Source organism: Carcharhinus amblyrhynchos, chromosome 6, assembly GCF_965287045.1.
Source record: "Carcharhinus amblyrhynchos chromosome 6, sCarAmb.v2.hapA, whole genome shotgun sequence".
In the NCBI taxonomy this organism is placed as follows: domain Eukaryota; kingdom Metazoa; phylum Chordata; class Chondrichthyes; order Carcharhiniformes; family Carcharhinidae; genus Carcharhinus; species Carcharhinus amblyrhynchos.
The window spans coordinates 96273449-96291471 of NC_137329.1; the positions used below are offsets into that span (position 1 = coordinate 96273449).

General features: G+C 40.5%; 1 protein-coding gene across 1 annotated transcript in view; it reads right to left on the reverse strand.

Moving 5' to 3' along the window:
• LOC145344142 (dual specificity protein phosphatase 16-like) overlaps positions 1-15631 on the reverse strand; it is a 104936-nt gene extending 89305 nt beyond the window's left edge. Inside the window, exon 1 of the mRNA XM_080191022.1 lies at positions 15189-15631. The gene's annotated coding sequence lies outside the window, so the exon portion shown is untranslated. The remainder of the gene's footprint in view (positions 1-15188) is intronic.
• Between the last annotated feature and the right edge of the window lie 2392 nt (positions 15632-18023).

Below are 18023 nucleotides of genomic sequence, written 5' to 3' on the forward strand. Positions count from 1 at the left end.
TAGGATGTATCCCATCTGGCCCAGGGGACTTATCAACCCTCAAGTTTTTCAAAATTGCTAATACATCTTCCCTCAGAACATCCTATCAGCTTGTATCACACTCTCATCCTCAAAAACATGGCCCCTCTCCTTAGTGAGCACTGAAGAAAGGTATTCATTCAATGCCTATCTCTTCTGACTCCATGCATAAGTTCCCACTACTATCCTTGACCGGCCCTAACCTCACCCTGATCATTCTTTTATTTCTCACATAAGAGTAAAAAGCCTTGGGGTTTTCCTTGATCTGACCCACCAAGGACTTCTCATGCTCCCTCCTAGCTCTCCTAAGCCCTTTTTTTTTAGCTCATTCTTGTTACCTTGTAACCCTCAAATGACCCAACTGAACTGTGTTTTCTCATCCTTACATACACTTCCTTTTTACTCTTGACAAGACATTCAACCTCCTTTGTGAACCATAACTATAATACCAATATATTACTTCATAACAATATCACACTTCACATTCTAAATTTAAAATGAGGACCACAGTAAAACTTGATAGCTTTCAAAGATTTAAGTAGGATTTTATGAAAGCATAGGAAAATCCCGTATCTACAGTGATTGCTATTGATACAAATTAAAAACTTACCTAAACGTAAAGAAAAAGATAGAGGCTCTCAAAAGGTGTTAGAAGTTTGGATTTACCAACCAGGATGATTTAACAACTAAAGTCAAAATAATATGGTTTAAAAAGCACCCACAAAGTAACAAACAGAAAGTGATAGACAAAAAACAGTGTTTGTATTGTTATAATCACATCATACCTCCATAAAGTGTATTGGGTGATGGACATTCTTCTTTTAAAAAGCAATACAAAAGATGGACACTCCACCTTCACAAAATTGTCTCCAGATAGTCAGGGATTTATTGTGTCATTTTTGTACAGATATATCTGGATATATCCCTGGGCAGTCACTTAAAATGTAAATGGCCATTCCTGGTGCCAGTTGATTGTCCCTCACCATTTCAATGGAAGAGATTTTAACTGACAATCACTATTATGTTTGCCAGCAACACAAAGCAACACTGTTTGCAATTTTGGTCCCCTTATTTGCAAAAGGATATACTGGCCTTGGAGGGAGTGCAGAGAAGGTTCACCAGGTTGATACCGGTGATGAGGGGGTTAGCTTATGATGAGAGATTGAGTAGATTGGGCCTGTACTCGTTGGGAGTTTAGAAGGCTGAGGGGGGATCTTATAGAGACATAAGATAATGAATGGGCTAGACAGGGTAGAGGCAGAAAGGAAACAAGAACTGAAGGCCACAACCTCAAAATAAGGGGGAGTCAATTTAGAACAGAGTTGAGGAGGAACTTCTTCTCCCAGAGGGTAGTGAATCTTTGGAATTCTCTGCCCACTGAAGCAGTGGAGGCTACCTCGTTAAACGTGTTTGTCACAGGTAGATAGATTTCTGATCAATAAGGGAATTAAGGGTTATGGGGAGCAGACGGGTAAGTGGAACTGAACCACTATCAGATCAGCCATGATCTTATTGATTGGCGGGGCAGGCTCGAGGGGCTAAATGGCCTACTCCTGCCCCTATTTCTCATGTTCTTATGTTCTTAAAGGTGGGATTTCAAATAAAGTCATTCAGTGTGGGTGATCACAACTGGAATGTTGACGGTATATCAACATTCCTCCATTTGTGTCAATTATGTCAGCTCCAGCCTATAGTGTGAACAATGGAATATGTTGACATTGTCATCACATGACTGAAACTGGCTGGTGAGGGAACCAACACTTTATTAATCCACACGGGAAGCCCAACAAGTCAGTCTGGGACAAACACCTCACAGGGAGAGATCTCACCCAGGAAAAGAACCCCGCTTTGAAAAGAAAGTCATCTCAGACAGCGAAGAGGATCTAATGTATACATACATAGAAAATAGAAGCAGGGGCAGGTCATTCCACCCTTCAGGCCTGCTTGGCCATTCATTAGCATGACCGAATATCAAATTCAATGCCTTGATCCCACCTTCCACATTCCACCCCCCTGCCACATCATCTGATTGCTTTAGCTGCAAGAGCAATATCTAATTCCTTCTCGAAATCACACAACTCAACTACTTTCTGTGGTAACAAATTCCACAAATTCACCACCCTCCAGGTGAAGTATCTCTCCTTGTCCAAGTCCTAAAAGGTTTACCCCTTGTCCTCAAACTATGCCTCCAGTTTTGGACTCCCCCACCATCAGGGCATTCTTTCTGAATCTACCCTGTTGAATCCTGTTAGAATTTTATAAGTTTATATGAGATCAACTCTCACTTTTCTAAGCTCCAATGTATATAATTCTAACTGATTTAGTCTCACCTCATATGACAGACCTGCCATTCCAGGAATCAGCCTGGTAAACCTTTACTGCACTCCCTCTATAGCAAGGACATCAAAACTGCACACAATACGCTAGGTGTCGTCTCACCGATGCCCTAAACAACTGCCGTAAAACATTCCTATTCCTATACTCATGTTCTCTTGCTACGGAGGCCAGCACACCATTTGCTTTCTTTACGGCCTGCTGTAACTGTGTGCTTATTTTCAGTGACTGACACATGAGGACAAGGTCTTGCTGAGTATTCACCTCTCAAAATTGACATCCATTCAAATAATAATCTGCTTTATCTTAATCTTACCTGTATGATTATATTGCTTTGCTATAAGAGCTCAGCCACAATTCTGTCTGAAACATCTAGGAACGTCTGAACACTACTGGATTTCAAAGAACTAAACAGAATCCTTCAGGAATGCAATGTTCTCAACCATCACCTTAAGGACTGTATAAAGAAGTGACCTATTTCTACTTTTCTCTTCTAATAATCCAAAGACATGTTACATCTTTAGAATCATCTTTCCTTGTCTGTGCTGTGTTTAGGAAATGAGTGTTTGTTGCATTTACATTCCGGATGTTGTGAAAATAAATATTTATCCTTTCTTTTGACTTAAATGTGCAAGGAAAGCTATTTTTTGTGTATGTTGTTTAAGTCACATAGTGTTCAAAAGGGTTAAAATAATCCTTCTCAAAAATACATCTTGTTGCAGTCAGCTGAGAAATTAGAAGTGGGGGAAATTATCCCACATTTTTTTGCCACCTGTAACAGTATACATAATCAGACTTCCACCCCGCAAGTACTGCTATACTAATGACAACTTAACAGACTCAAACTGGGTCAGTAATGATGTTTTCATTTACACTGGAGCAAGAACAGTTAGATCAGTAATAGCCAAGCCGGCATAAACTGGGCTAACAAGAAACTGTTTTCATTGATTTGCTTTCGCAATATAAATTCTGACTGTGTTAGCTGTTTCAACCATTTTAGTATGTTATGATAAGCACTACGACTTTGAGGGGTTATTTGACTTTTACTTTGAACGCACATTTTTGAGCGGTCTGAACTGGAAACAATTCAAATTTCAGCGATACATTAAATACAATACCCAGGTGGTTAAAGCTGCCAAATAGATCATTCTTGCATACATAGGATAGATGTTGAATGATGGTAGAATTTCCGCTTTCTTCTCTGAGTAAAAGCATTGAATCAAAGTGCTTCTCCATCACAGAATACAGTGCTTCCCACTGTATATTTTGTTCATGCACATTTGCACGAAGGGATACGTTAAAATATTTTAATTCAGCACACTCAGCACAGTTGGTGCTTTAATATCCCTGGTATATAAACTACATTACACTTCTCTGAATATTGTGTTTTTACTTCCTGAAAACTATCAAAATATATCTGCGTAAATAACTTGCAAAGTCCTAAAAGAAAAAGAATGTTTTAAGAAAATATGAACATACAAAATTCCATAAAATCTCCTTGCAGTTAGGCTGGCTTGAAGGATCTTCCTTCTTATAAATTAACTGTTAATTTTTACATTTGATTCAGTGTCAAGTTTTTCTTGATAATGGAACATTTTACTATGTTAAAGATGTGACATGGGCCTAATATCTTATGCAATGAACGGTACTTTGAATCCAAAGGATTGGTGTCAATAGAACTGAAGCCATTCTGTTTTTCACTGATTCAATCTTCTTTGCTGCTTGCTCAGCCTCAACCCAGCGAAGTGCTCCTTAGGCATTCAGTTAGACTTTGAGCTGAACTTTCTAACCACTGCCTTTCTCCTCCAGAGCATTGCCCTCATCCCCCAACTATACTTTCTCCACAGCTGGAACACTTGGTCTTGCCTTCAACACCTTAAAGATCATCTCATAAATGATCATTTTCCCAGCATCTAAACCACTGCCTTTCAAAGCGTCAGATAATCCACAACAACGTGATTCAATTATTTTTCACATCCACTGCAAGAGAGAAAGAAAGAAGGAATTGCATTGATATAACACCATTGCTGTCTTAAAGTCCTTCCAAGTGAGTCTTAGGCAACTAAGTACTTTTAAAATACAATCACTGTTGTAACTCAGGCAAATGTAGCAGCCATTTTGTACACATCAGTATTCTTGAGGTAAATTACTATATAATCTGAGGGCATTGTCTAAAGAATAAATTTTGGTCAGGACACCAAAGCTGCCCAGTTTCTGTCCCCAAGTATACTGATTTCTCAAACCCCAATGAATTCAAGATTTTAATTCCTCCTATGGACCATCTTACTTAGGAACCTTCTGCAAATATAACCCTTATTCATACCCTTTATTCTTTAACTCCTACTTAGAACATAGAACACAGAAAAACTACAGCACAAACAGGCCCTTTGGCCCACAAGTTGCGCCAATGATATCCATACCTACTAGGCTTACCTATAACCCTCAATTCTATTAAGTTCCATGTACTCATCCAGAAGTCTCTTGAAAGACCCGATCGAATCTGCCTCCACCACCACCGACGGTAATCGATTCCAGTCACCCACCACCCTCTGAGTGAAAAACTTAACCCTGATATCTCCTCTGTACCTACTCCCCAGCACCTTAAACCTGTGTCCTCTCGTAGCAACCATTCCAGCCCTTGGAAAAAGCCTCTGAGAATCCACCTGATCAATTCCTCTCAACATCTCATACACTTCTATCAGGTCACCTCTCATCCTTCGTCTCTCTAAGGAGAAAAGACCAAGCTCCCTCAACCTATCCTCATAAGGCGTGCCACTCAATCCAGGCAACATCCTTGTAAATCTCCTTTGCATCCTTTCAATAGCTTCCACATCCTTCCTGTAATGAGGCGACCAGAACTGAGCGCAGTACTCCAAGAGAGGTCTAACTAGGGTCTTATAAAGCTGCAACATTATCTCCTGACTCCTAAACTCAATCCCTCGATTGATGAAGGCCGGTACACCATACACCTTCTTAACCACATCCTCTACCTGCAAGGCCGATTTAAGAGTCCTATGGACCCAAACACCAAGGTCCTTCTGATCATCCACACGGCTAAGAGTCTTACCCTTGATATTATACTCCTTCATCCCATTGGACCTGCCAAAATGGACCACTACACATTTATCCAGGTTGAAGTCCATCTGCCACTTCTCTGCCCAGCCTTTCATCCTATCTATGTCATGCTGCAACCTCTGACATCCCTCCAAACTGTCTACAGCACCATCAACCTTCGTGTCATCAGCAAACTTACCAACCCATCCCTCCACTTCCTCATCCAGGTCATTTATGAAAACGACAAACAGCAATGGTCCCAGAACAGATCCCTGGGGCACTCCACTGGTGACCGACCTCCATGCAGAAAAAGACCCATCTACAACCACTCTGTCTTCTGCGGGCAAGCCAGCTCTGGATCCACAAGGCAACAGCCCCTTGGATCCCATGCCCTCTCACTTTCTCAAGAAAAGTTGCATGGGGGACCTTATCGAACGCCTTGCTGAAGTCCACATAAATCACATCTACTGCTCTTCCTTTGTCAATGTATTCAGTCACATTTTCAAAGAACTCAACCAGGCTCATAAGCATGACCTGCCTTTGACAAAATCGTGCTGACTACTACTGAGCATACTAAACTTCTCTAAATGTTCATAAATCCTGTCCCTCAGAATCTTCTTTTCAATTTACCAACCACTGAGGTTAGACTCACTGGTCGGTAATTAATTAATTAAATACTTGACTACTTATTTCCCATTCTCACTGCCCCTTTACTAGGACTGATCTTCCAAATGAAGCAGGCTGCATCTGATCATCTTAAATGTGTAATCCATGCAATCTCTTCTTTCATGCAGCTCCAACTACAAGAGCTTTTAAAAAAATCATCTTCCAATGTGCTTTCAGCACCACCCAATACTTCACCTCCTAATCTGCATTCACAGCTATTGCTTGTAAAATGCCTTCAGTACTATACTTATGTGCAATTCCCTCATGAAAATTATGTTATAAGCAGAAATAAGTAGATATCCAAATATCCACTTCATGACCATAGTGACTTATTAATCATTCGTTTCTGTACCACTCTGAAATTTACAATAATTCAATTCATTTTTAAAAACAGAACCATAAGTCAACTCAAGATGCCTCCAATGATACCTAATATGGCATTTTTTTAAGAAAAAGTAGATGCATCACTGAAAAGCTGTTTAGATTACTGTTATGGTTACACAACCGAACCATTGGTGCAAAGCTGTTCTCTTTAATGTTGTTGAAAAGTAGAAGTGCAAATGCTCCAGTCTGTACCATTAAGCCAAACCTGCTTCATAACAACGCTAAACTTGTACTGCAATACACCCACGAGCTTTACATACATCATCATTGATTTACTATTCTGTATATATAATTCAGTACATAGTTAAATCGGGTACTAGTGATTGAAGATGAACAGGTGGTTGAGACAGAGTTACAAGCCAAGGCCATTTATGAAGGTCATCTAAGTCTCAGCAGTATTGCACTTTTGAACACACTTTTTCAAAGCTGGATATCAGTGTTTTTTTTTCTGGAAAATTCTCTCATATTGGGCTTCATCCAAATTTTAGCACCAATGTTTTGAATTTGACTATCATTATGGTTATAAACCTTAGTGTCATTTAATGGAAGAACATTTCAGAAACAGTTTTAAGTTTATTAGTGTCACATGTAGGCTTACATTAACATCGCAAGTTACTGTAAAAATCCCCTAGTCGCCACACTCTGGCACCTGTTTGAGTACAATGAGGGGGAATTTAGCATGGTCAATGTGGCTAACCAGCACATCTTTCAGACTGTAGGAGGAAACCAGAGGACCCGGAGGAAATCCACGCAGACACAGGAGGAATGTGCAGATTCCGCGCAGACAGTGACCGAAGCCGGGAATCAAACCCACGTCCCTGGTGTTCTGAGGCAGCAGTGCTAACCACTGTGTCACTGCGTCGCCCAACACATGAATGCCAAGATCATTATAGTTAAATACACTGGCAACAACATTGCTGTCCTATAACACAAATTTACATATTGATATCAGAATTAATAGCCAAATGCCCTGGAAGATTTTGAGGCAGAATTATTTTGAAGTTACAAAATCATTTTATGATTTGAGATACTGTCCATTGTTTAGCGTTCATTAAGTTGATAGAGCAATAAAATTGTATTTGCATTATTTGCAATGCTTGTTATGCATAATATAGACAGCAACAGCCACGTGCTGCAATAAATTGCTAGATTCTTGCTTAACCAGCTGCTATTTTCATCTGCAGAGCTTGGTATCAGTTTGGCAGCCGTTGCCAGGCTCAACGCTTATTATTAGGAAGCTTTTTTCCCATCCCTCTTTCTTTCTAATGTTGGCAGTATGCCAATATTTCAAGTGCCCCATCTCCAGAAATTTGCACCAACCATACCATTCTACCATTATCTTGCGAAAGCTATTAATATGTTCTTTCCTGTAGGCATGAAAAGCATATAACTGCACAAAGATGAGTGACAGGTCAGATGATCAGTCAGAATATAAAGAACAGCAGAGAATAACTAAAAGCTTAATCAGGAGAAAGAAAGTGCAAAGGGAAGAAATCTGGAAATGTAAAAGCAGAGAGTGAGAGCTTTTGCCAGTATTTAAAAAGGAAAAGTGCAGGTAAAGTGTCTGTTCGTCCTCTGGAGTATGACAGTTGGGAGGGGATAATAGATAATAAGGGAATAACAGATGAAATGAACAAATATTTTGCTTTGGGCTTCACTACAGAGGATACAAAAACATTCCAGTAGTAGCTGCAAATCAGGAGTGAAAGGCAGAGGGGAACTTGGTGAAATTACAATCGCTAGGGAAGTGATACTGAGCAAACTGATGGAACTGTGAGATGGGAACATGATGGTGCGGGCTTTGGGATGAGTAATCTTTGGATTCAAATCCCACCAGAGCAGATGGTGAAAATGGAATTCAATGCAAATCTGTAATTAAAAGTCTAATGACAACCATGGAAACCATTGTCAATTGTCATAAAATTCATCTGGTTCACTAATGTTGGCCACCCTTACTTGGCCTGGCCTACATGTGACTCCAGGTCCACAGCAAAATGGTTGACTCCTAAATACCCTCTGAAGTGGCCTAGCCGGCCATTCAATTCAAGAGTAATTAGGGATATCTTTCAATAAATGCTGACCTAGCCAGTGATGCCCACATCCCATGAATGATTATTTAAAAGTGACAAGTTTCTGGATACTTACGCTTCACTTTAGGGTCTTAAAAGGTCAGATTAATGACGTAGCAAGTGTTAATGTTCCAAAAGTTTGATAGATTCTGAAAAGGTTGCTTCAGACTGGCAAGTGACAAACAATACCCCTCTATTCAAGATGGGAGAGAGGAGGCAGAAAGCAGGAAACTAAGCCAGCTTGACAACTATCATGGGGAAGATGTTAGAGTAGATCAGTAAGGAAATTATAATTGGGAATCAAGAGGAACTCAAGGTAGTTAGGAAGAGTCAGTATCATTTTGTGAAAAGAAAATTATGTGTAACCGATTTACTGAATATAATGTAGGAAAATATGAAGTTATGCACTTTGGTCAGACAAATAAAGAAGCCAAATATTATTTAAATGGAGACAGACTGCAGAAAGCTGCAACAGAGAGATTTGGGGGTCTTCATGCATAAATCACAAATAGCTGGCACGCAAGTTCACCAGGTAATAGGGAAAGCAAATGGAATGTTGACCTTTATTTCAAAGGAATGAAAGAATAAAACTAGGACAGTATTGTTAAAACTATACAAAGCACTAGTTTGTACCACACCTCGAATACCGTGAACAGTTTTGGTTTCTAAGCACAGATATAATGGCATTGGAGGGCACAGAAGGTTTACTAGGTTGATCCCGGAATGGAGGGATTTTCTTATGAAAGGTTAAGTAGGTTGGATCTGTACTCATTGGGAGTTCAGAAGAATGAGAGACGACCTTATTGACATGTAGATGCCGAGAGGATATTTCCTCTTGTGGGGCAGTCCCAGACCAAAGGACATAATCTCTGAGTAAAGGGTCACTCATTTAAGGTAGGGATGAGGAGGAATTTCTTCTCTCAGAGGATAGTGAATTTGTGGAGTTCTGTAGCACAGAGAGCTGTAGAGATTGGGTTATTAAATACATTAAAAATCTGTCAATCTCAGCTTTGAATCAGTCAGGAAATTAAGGGTTATGGAGATAAGATCAGCCTTGATCTCATTGAATGGCTGAGTAGACACAATGGGCTGAATGGCCATTTCTGAACCTACATCTTCTATGAAGGAGTAACGTGCATTGTGGATAAAGCCTGTAGACATGCAGCACTTAGATTTCCAGAAAGCACTTGATAAGGTGCCATATCAAAGGTTATTGTGGAAAATAAAAAGTTCATGGAGGTAACATATTGGCATGAACAGAAGATTGGTTGGCTGGTAGAAAACAGAGAGTATGCATAAATGGGTATTTTTATGATTAGTAGAATGTGATAAGTAGAGTCCCTGAGGGATCTGTGCTGGGGCCTCTCCTCTTTACAATTTATATAATGGCTTAGATGAGGGCAGTGAAAGCATGGTAACTCACTGCATTTGACACAAAGACAGGTAGGAAAAGATGTCTTAAAGTGGCAATAAAGAGGTTGAGGGTTGTGGCAAAATGTGACGTTGGTCACTTGGCTAAACGAATAAAAAGCAGAGGGTTACTAGAGAAGTGCTGCATAATTCCAAGGCGCAGAGGGATCTAGGTGTTCTTGTGCATGAGTTACAAAAAGTTAGCAATCAGTACAAGTAATTAAGAAGGCTAATGGAATGCCATCCTTTATTAAGAGAGGAACTGAACATAAAAGTAAGGATGTTATGCTTCAATTATACAGGGCACTGGTGAGATCACATCTCGAATGTCATGTGCAGTGTCAATTTCTTTGTTTAAAGAAGGATATAAATGCACTGGAGATGATTCAGAGGAGGGTCACAGGATGATTACCTGGAATGAGTAGACTGTTTTTTCAGGAAAGATCAGACAAACTTGGTTTGTTTCCACTGAGCCTTAGAAGAGTGAGGAGGTAACTTGATTGAAGCATGCAAGATCCTAAATGGTATTGACAGGTGTGCATGGAAACTTCTTGTGGGTGAACCCAGAACTTTTGTCAAAATTAGAGCTCACCCTTTTTGGACAGGGGCGAGGAGAAATTTTTCTTTCACTGGGTTGTGCAATTTTAGAACTCTCTACCTCTAAGGCGGTGACGGTGTGGTCATTGAATATTTTAAAGGCAGAGGTAGATAGGTTTTTATTAGGCAAAGGAATCAAAGGTTATTTGAAGTAAATGGGTGTATGGAATTTGAAACACAAACAGATTAGTTGTGATTTTATTGAATGGCGGAGCAGGGTCAAGGGGCTGAATAGCCTCTTCTGCTCATTTTTTGTATGTTCAGATGAAAAGTATTATAATAGCAATTTTAGAAGTGGGTATACTGTAGGTAATGCATATTGTCCCCATGAAAATGTTTTCTGACATTACTTTTGTGCATTTTCATGCATTTCAGAGAAAAGGTAATAGTCATCTCTTACAGTGAAACATACACAGAGTCAAGACCAAGTGTGGTTAGCATTGCTGCCTCACAGTGCCAGGACCCAGGTTCGATTCTGGCCTCGGGTCACTGTCTATGTGGAGTCTGCATGTTCTCCCTGTGTGTACATGGGTTTCCTCTGAGTGCTCTGTATTCCTTTCATGGTCCAAAGAGATGTGTTGGTTAGGTTGTTGTACATGCTAAATCCTCCCTCAGTGTACCTGAACAGGTACCAGAGTGTGGTGACTAGGGGATTTTCACAGTAATTCCATTGCAGTGTTAATGTAAGCCTACTTGTGTCTAATAATAAATAAACTTTAAAAACTAAACTGCCATCAGATGAAACTGTTCTGTAAGACATGGAATAATTAGACCTAGGCAACCTGGCAGGATTTAAACAGGTGCTTAATATCATGTGTTCATGTGCTGTGAATTTGATCCTATTGATTGTGCTACAGTTTTAAAACCCCTGTTAGGAGGCATTGTATTTGAAGAATTTTATAGCTAAAATTCAAATACGTGAGGTACAGAACAGAAACTATATATAGGGGTTGTAAATAAACGTAAGATGGCTGCTGCATTAAATGGCTTCTTATTATTTGGTAACTTTGGTTGTGAAGTTTTATGCCAAACATATATTTGAGGCAGTACAATTTCTGGTCAGTTCTACCATAGTTTCCAGTGACTCAAATAATTCTGTTGAGTTGGTAGTAGGCCCTGAAGGCAGCATGACTGGTAGATAAGGTGGTTGAGAAGGCATATGACATACTTGCCTTTATTAGCAAGGCTAATATAAGAGCAGGGCAGTTTTGATGGAGCTGTATAAAACACTCGTTAGGCCACAGCTAAAGTTCTTTGTGCAGTTCTGGTCGCCACACTTATAGGAAGGATTTGATTACACAAGGAGGAGATTCATCGAGGTAATGCCAGCGCTGGCTGTTTAAGTTATGAAAAGGGGCTGATTAGGCTGGGCTTTGCTTTCCTGAGCACAGAGCGGGCTGAGGCGTACCTGATTGAGGTATGCAAAATGATGGCATATAGATAGGAAGTCCTTTCCCCTTCGTAGAGAGGTCAATATCAGGGGGCAGAAATTTAAGGTATGGGGCAGGAAATTCAGGGGGGATTTAAGGAGGGTGGTGGAAATCTGGGATTCATTACGTAAAAGGGTGTAGAGACAAGAACCTTCACAAAAGCATTTAGGTGAGCACTTGAAATGCCAGAACATACAAGGCCATGGACCAAGTGCTGGAAAATGGGTTTTGAATAGATAGGTGCTTGATTGCTGATGCAGACATGTTGGGCCAAAGGGCCTCTTGCTGTAAAATTCTATGTATTATATAGAACTTAGTTTTTAATGTTTAATTATTTCTGCCAACAACAAAATGCAACCAGCATTCAGATGCCACTTTGATTAGATTGTGACTGAAATTCTTATTAGGACTCTAACATGACCTTGTTTTCAACATTTAAAACTTACAGGGCTTTAAATTTTTATTTATTTATGTCACAAGTAGACTTACATTAACACTGCAATTAAGTTACAGTGAAGTTACTGGTGCCTGGTCGGGACACACTGGGGGAGAATTTAGCATGGCCAATACACCTCACCAGCATGTCTTTCGGACTGTGGGAGAAAACCGGAGAACCCGGAGGAAACCCATGCAGACATCGGGGAAACATGCAGATTCTTACCCAAGCCAGGAATTGAACCCGGTTCCCTGGCACTGTGAGGCAGCAGCGTGCTACCATGCCACTCCATACATATACAGCAATTTGTACATTGCTGGAACAGTGGATGACAGGTAGAATAGGGAAAGGTGCAACTCCCTTGAAGTCTCTGTTTTTTTTCTATTTAACTCCAATCTCTTGTGCAGCTCCCTCCCATTAGCTTACCCTTGAGGCTGTTGATGCCCGCAGTAATAGTCTCAATCTCTGGAACTCCTTCCTACATTTGTCTGCCTCTTCACTTCTCTCTCAAAACAAAGAGCAAAGAAAATTACAGCACAGGAACAGGCCCTTTGGCCCTCTAAGCCTGCACCGACCATGCTGCCCGATTTATCTAAAACCCCCTACCCTTCCAGGGACCATATCCCTCTATTCCCATCCTATTCATGTACTTGTCAAGACACCCCTTAAAAGTCACTACTGTATCCGCTTCCACAACCTCCACCGGCAACGAGTTCTAGGCACCCACTACTCTGTGTAAAAAATCTGCATCGTACATCTCCTTTAAACATTGCCCCTTGCAACTTAAACCTATGCCCCCTAGTAATTGACTCTTCTGCCCTAGGAAAAAGCTTCTTACTATCCACTCTGTCCATGCCTGTCATAATCTTGAAGACTTCTATCAGGTCTCCCCTCAACCTCCGTTGCTCCAGTGAGAACAAACCAAGTTTCTCCAACTTCTCCTCATAGCTAATGCCCTCCATACCAGGCATAATCTTAGTAAATCTTTTCTATATCCTCTCCAAAGCCTCCACATCCTTCTGGTAGTGTGGCAACCAGAATTGAACTATAGTCCAAGTGTTGGACTATAGTCTAAGTGTGACCTAACTAACATTCTATAAAGTTGCAACATGACTTGCCTATTTTTAAACTCTACGCTGGCTGATGAAAGCAAGCATGCCGTATGCCTTCTTGAATACCTTCTCCACCTGCGTTGCCACTTTCAGTGAACAGTGTACCTGTCCACCCAGATCCCTTTGCCTATCAATACTCTTAAGGGTTCTGACATTTATTGTATATTTCTTATTTGTATTAGAACTTCCAAAATGCATTACCTCACATTTGTCCGGATTGAACTCAATCTGCTATCTCTCCAACTGATCTATATCCTGCTGTATCCTCTGACGGTCCTCATCGCTACCGGCAAATCCACCAACCTTTGTGTCATCTGCAAACTTACTAATCAATCCAGTTACATTTTCCTCCAAATCATTTATATATGTTACAAACAGCAAAGGTCCCAGCACGGATCCCTGAGGAACACCACTTGTCACAGCCCTCCATTCAGAAAGACACCCTTCCACTGTTATCCTCTGTCCTCTTTGACCAAGCCTGTTTTGTATCCACCTTGCCAGCTCACCTCTGATCCCATGTGACTTCACCTTCTGCCATGAGGGACCTTGTCAAAGGTCCTCCAAGCTTCTGGCCATTTCCTAATTTCTTTCTGACTTTGGTTCAGCATCCATATTTATCATGTCTCTAAGGCACATTGGGACATTTTTTGCATTAAAGCCACTATGAAAATGCAATCTGTTGTTACTAATAAATGGCAGTCAGTACACAAAACTCACATGTTACTGTATTTACATAAAATGATGTCATTTTGTTGCAGCTATCTTAAATATTTATCATTTGAGGTGAACATATATTTTCATTCCTTTCATGGCCTTGGGGTCAGGAAGGGAGAGCTGGGCCCAATTCCCAAAACTTCAGTAAATTTTACATTTAAACGTTTGTGTTGTACACTTTTATCATTCTTTTAATTGGACGTGGAACATCTGTGATGTCCTACCAAAAACATTTGGTAATTTACCATTTCCAAACATTTAAGCGTGTTGATGAAATCTGATCTGGTGACTAGGTTAGATGACCATCGTACCCTATTTAACCTAATTTATATATACACATTTTAAATCTGTTTTTCTTTTTAGCTGGCATTTCCCAATAACATGCCTGACAAGTTTGATATTACAAATCATAACATGAAAGCTAAAAGAGACAGATGCAAGCTGGAGCTCTGCGGGAGTTTATTTGCATTCTGTAATTTTTTTTATTGGCAGGATTAGGATTTAATTAAGTCCATTTGGACCACTGTAACCAATGGCAAGTACATAAAATACCGGGCGAGTTCCTCTGCAAGAAAACACAGTTCTAATATTAGGTTTCCAGTGTTATTAAAAACTTCGGGATCTGTTTAAAGTTCGGTGAAATGTCCCTTAAAATGCTTTTTGTTGGTGTATATATTGTCCCTTTCCTCAGGCCTTTTACATGCAAGAAGACAGGCAAGCTTCGCATACAGAAGCGGCGAGGACCTTTTACCCAGTAACATCATTAAAAGCTGTTGAACCACATTTCCGAGAACAAGATACAATATTTTCTAAACAATCGCAGATATATCATTCCAATAATAATAAGCAATTAGCCTCCGACACTTTCCCACATCTACCCCACCCCCAACACGTGAGGCGACAACTGCAGGCCCGCTGATGATTTCTTTTTGGGTTGATTTTTTTTGTGTGTAGGGGAACTTACTTTAACAAACTCGAGGCTCCAACGCCGTTCAAAGTCTCCTGCTTCGATGGTTCTGTGCAGCCAGTTTGCAATCTTAACTTGACACACAAGAAGGAGAGGAGTAAAAGCTAGTTTATATATTTTTTTAAAAAATACACAGAAGGAAGGGGCTTTTTTTTCTGTTCAGTAAAACTTGAAGCAGGGATGAGGTCATTGGTTTAAAAATAAAAGGATGGCGTCATTTCAGACCAATCCCACTGATAGCCACTTAGCAGAGAGAGAGAGAAGGGGCTGGGGTAAGGCCAAGCATTCACTCACTCCGCTTCTCAGCCGCATTCAGGCACCTTGTAATAATGTAACTCCGTCCACATAAAGAAGGTGCGAGTGAAACCCTCCACTCCTCACCTACCTCGTTCTCTCCTCCCTTCGCCTTTCCATTTCTTGCTACATAGTTTGGCCACGGGGCGGGATTACAGCGGAGAAAGGACAATGCTCCGTATTCAAATCACTCTGTCGCTGCTTGGGAACGCTTCCCCATAGGGCTGTTTTTTAACCTCTCTGCCACCCTGCTTCTTCCAGGCCGAGATTTAAATGCAATCAGTTGTCGCCTGTAAATGTTTTACTGTGTTTACACAATGTATAGACATCATATACAATGTGTTTCTCGGGACCAGCACCCATTAGCAAAGACCGGTCGTTTCTGATTGTGTTCCATTCAACGATACTTTTGCTATATTAATCCCAGTATCCGATTTATTGAATTACATTCAGTAACAGGAAAGAGGGAGAGTTATCTCATCGGAAGCTCGGGGACAGGTCTCACCTTTTTTTTAAGTTTCCCTAATAAATTAACTTTCCCCATCCTTGGTGATTGTTATTTTACCCAGAAACGGAGATATTATAATTTAAGAAGTGTTATTTTTCTGCATTCTTGAGACTCTTGTGGCAAACTGAACACAGTGCCTGGCATTTACCAAAGGGATTTGCAGAGACAGTCTGCCGCTGGTAACATGAAAAATGAACACAGCATATACAACGAATATTGTATATGCTGAATATATTGAATATGAAATGAATATAGAGGATTGAATATAAAAGTAGGGAGGTCTTGCTGCGGCTGTATAGGGCATTGGTGAGGCCGCAGCTGGAGTACTGTGTGCAGTTTTGGTAGCCATACTTAACGCAAGGATATTTTGGCCTTGGAGGGAGTGCAGAGGAGGTTTACTAGGCTGATACCGGAGTTAAGGGGGTAGAGCTATGAGGAGAGGCTGAATAAACTAGGCTTGTACTCGTTAGAGTTTAGAAGAATGAGGGGAGATCTCATTGAGACATATAAGATGATGAATGGGATGGATAGGATAGAGGTGGAGAGACTCTTCCCACTCAGAAAGGACAGTAGGACTAGGGGGCACAGCCTCAAGATAAAGGGGGGGCAGTTTAGAACGGAGTTGAGGAAGAACTTCTTCACTCAAAGGGTGGTGAATCTCTGGAATTCTCTGCCCGTTGAGGTGGTGGAGGCTGCCTCGCTAAATATCTTTAAGACGCGGGTTGATGGGTTTTTGATAAGCGAGGGGATTAAGGGTTATGGGGAGAGGGCGGGAATGTGGAACTGAGCCACGACAGATCAGCCACGATCTTATTGAATGGCGGGGCAGGCTCGAAGGGCTAGATGGCCTACTCCTGCTCCTATTTGTTATGTCCTTATAATGCATGTATTGTTTGTACTTTGTGCTCTTAAGCAATAGTTGTGTAGAAAAGAGGAAAACGTTTGAAAATAAGTCCCAGCTTAATAGTAAAAAAAACTGAATAAATTAGTTTCACTTAATATAATGTATGCATTGCTTATTTACAAATCAGTGTATTAGTAGATTCGATACTCCTTGAAATTCAGGTAAAACTGAGTACAGTACAGGCCCATTGAAGAAACATTTTTTGGAGCAAATTCAACTGGTTCTCCAAGATTCAGTCATATTGAAAAAGCTAAACATCTTTTTTGTGCTACTTTTCTTCACATTTTTTAATGTAGCTTTCCTTTTAAAATAAGCACTGTTGTATCAAGATCCTTTGATGAAATCAAAACAAATACAACACATACAAAAATGTTAAATCAGTAGCTAAGGGTAGATTGCTCTTTGTATAATTACTGCTTCAGTAGTTATTTTTCCTTGGTTTGAGATTCTCCCTCACCTTTACTGGTGGAAGGGATACCATCAGTGTCCTTCAAGACGGTCTCTTGAGCTGTATCAGAAAGCCATGAAGTGAGTCTCAGTATTATGTCCCTGTGAAGTCCACCAGGCATCCACTCAGTTACCATATTTAATGGCACAGGCAACATTTGGAACAGGCATCAAGGCAATAAACAAATACATAGTTCATTATTCCTAATTTGCCAACACATCTGGATTCTGTCAAACTAATCTTAAGCACTCATCTGATAGAATGAGAATCCACTAGTAGGTTTAATAAAATCTGAACATTTAATGGGGGTGGCATGGGGGCACATTGGTTAGCACCGCTGCCTCACAGAGCCAGGGACCCGGGTTTGATTCCCGGCTGGGGTCACTGGGGTCTGTTCAGAGTTTGCATGTCCTTCCTGTGTCTGCGTGGGTTTCCTCCAGGTACTCCAGTTTCCTTCCACAGTCTGAAAGATGTGCAGGTTAGGTACATTAACCTGAACAGGTGCTGAAATGTGGCGACTAGAGGAATTTCACAGTAACTTCATTGCAGTGTTAATGTAAGCCTTACTTGTGACTAATCTTTAAAAGACATACTAAATCAGAACACCACACAACGTGTGAACACAATATTTGCTGTGTATTCTAAAGTTACATTAATTACATGGGTTTTAGAATGAAG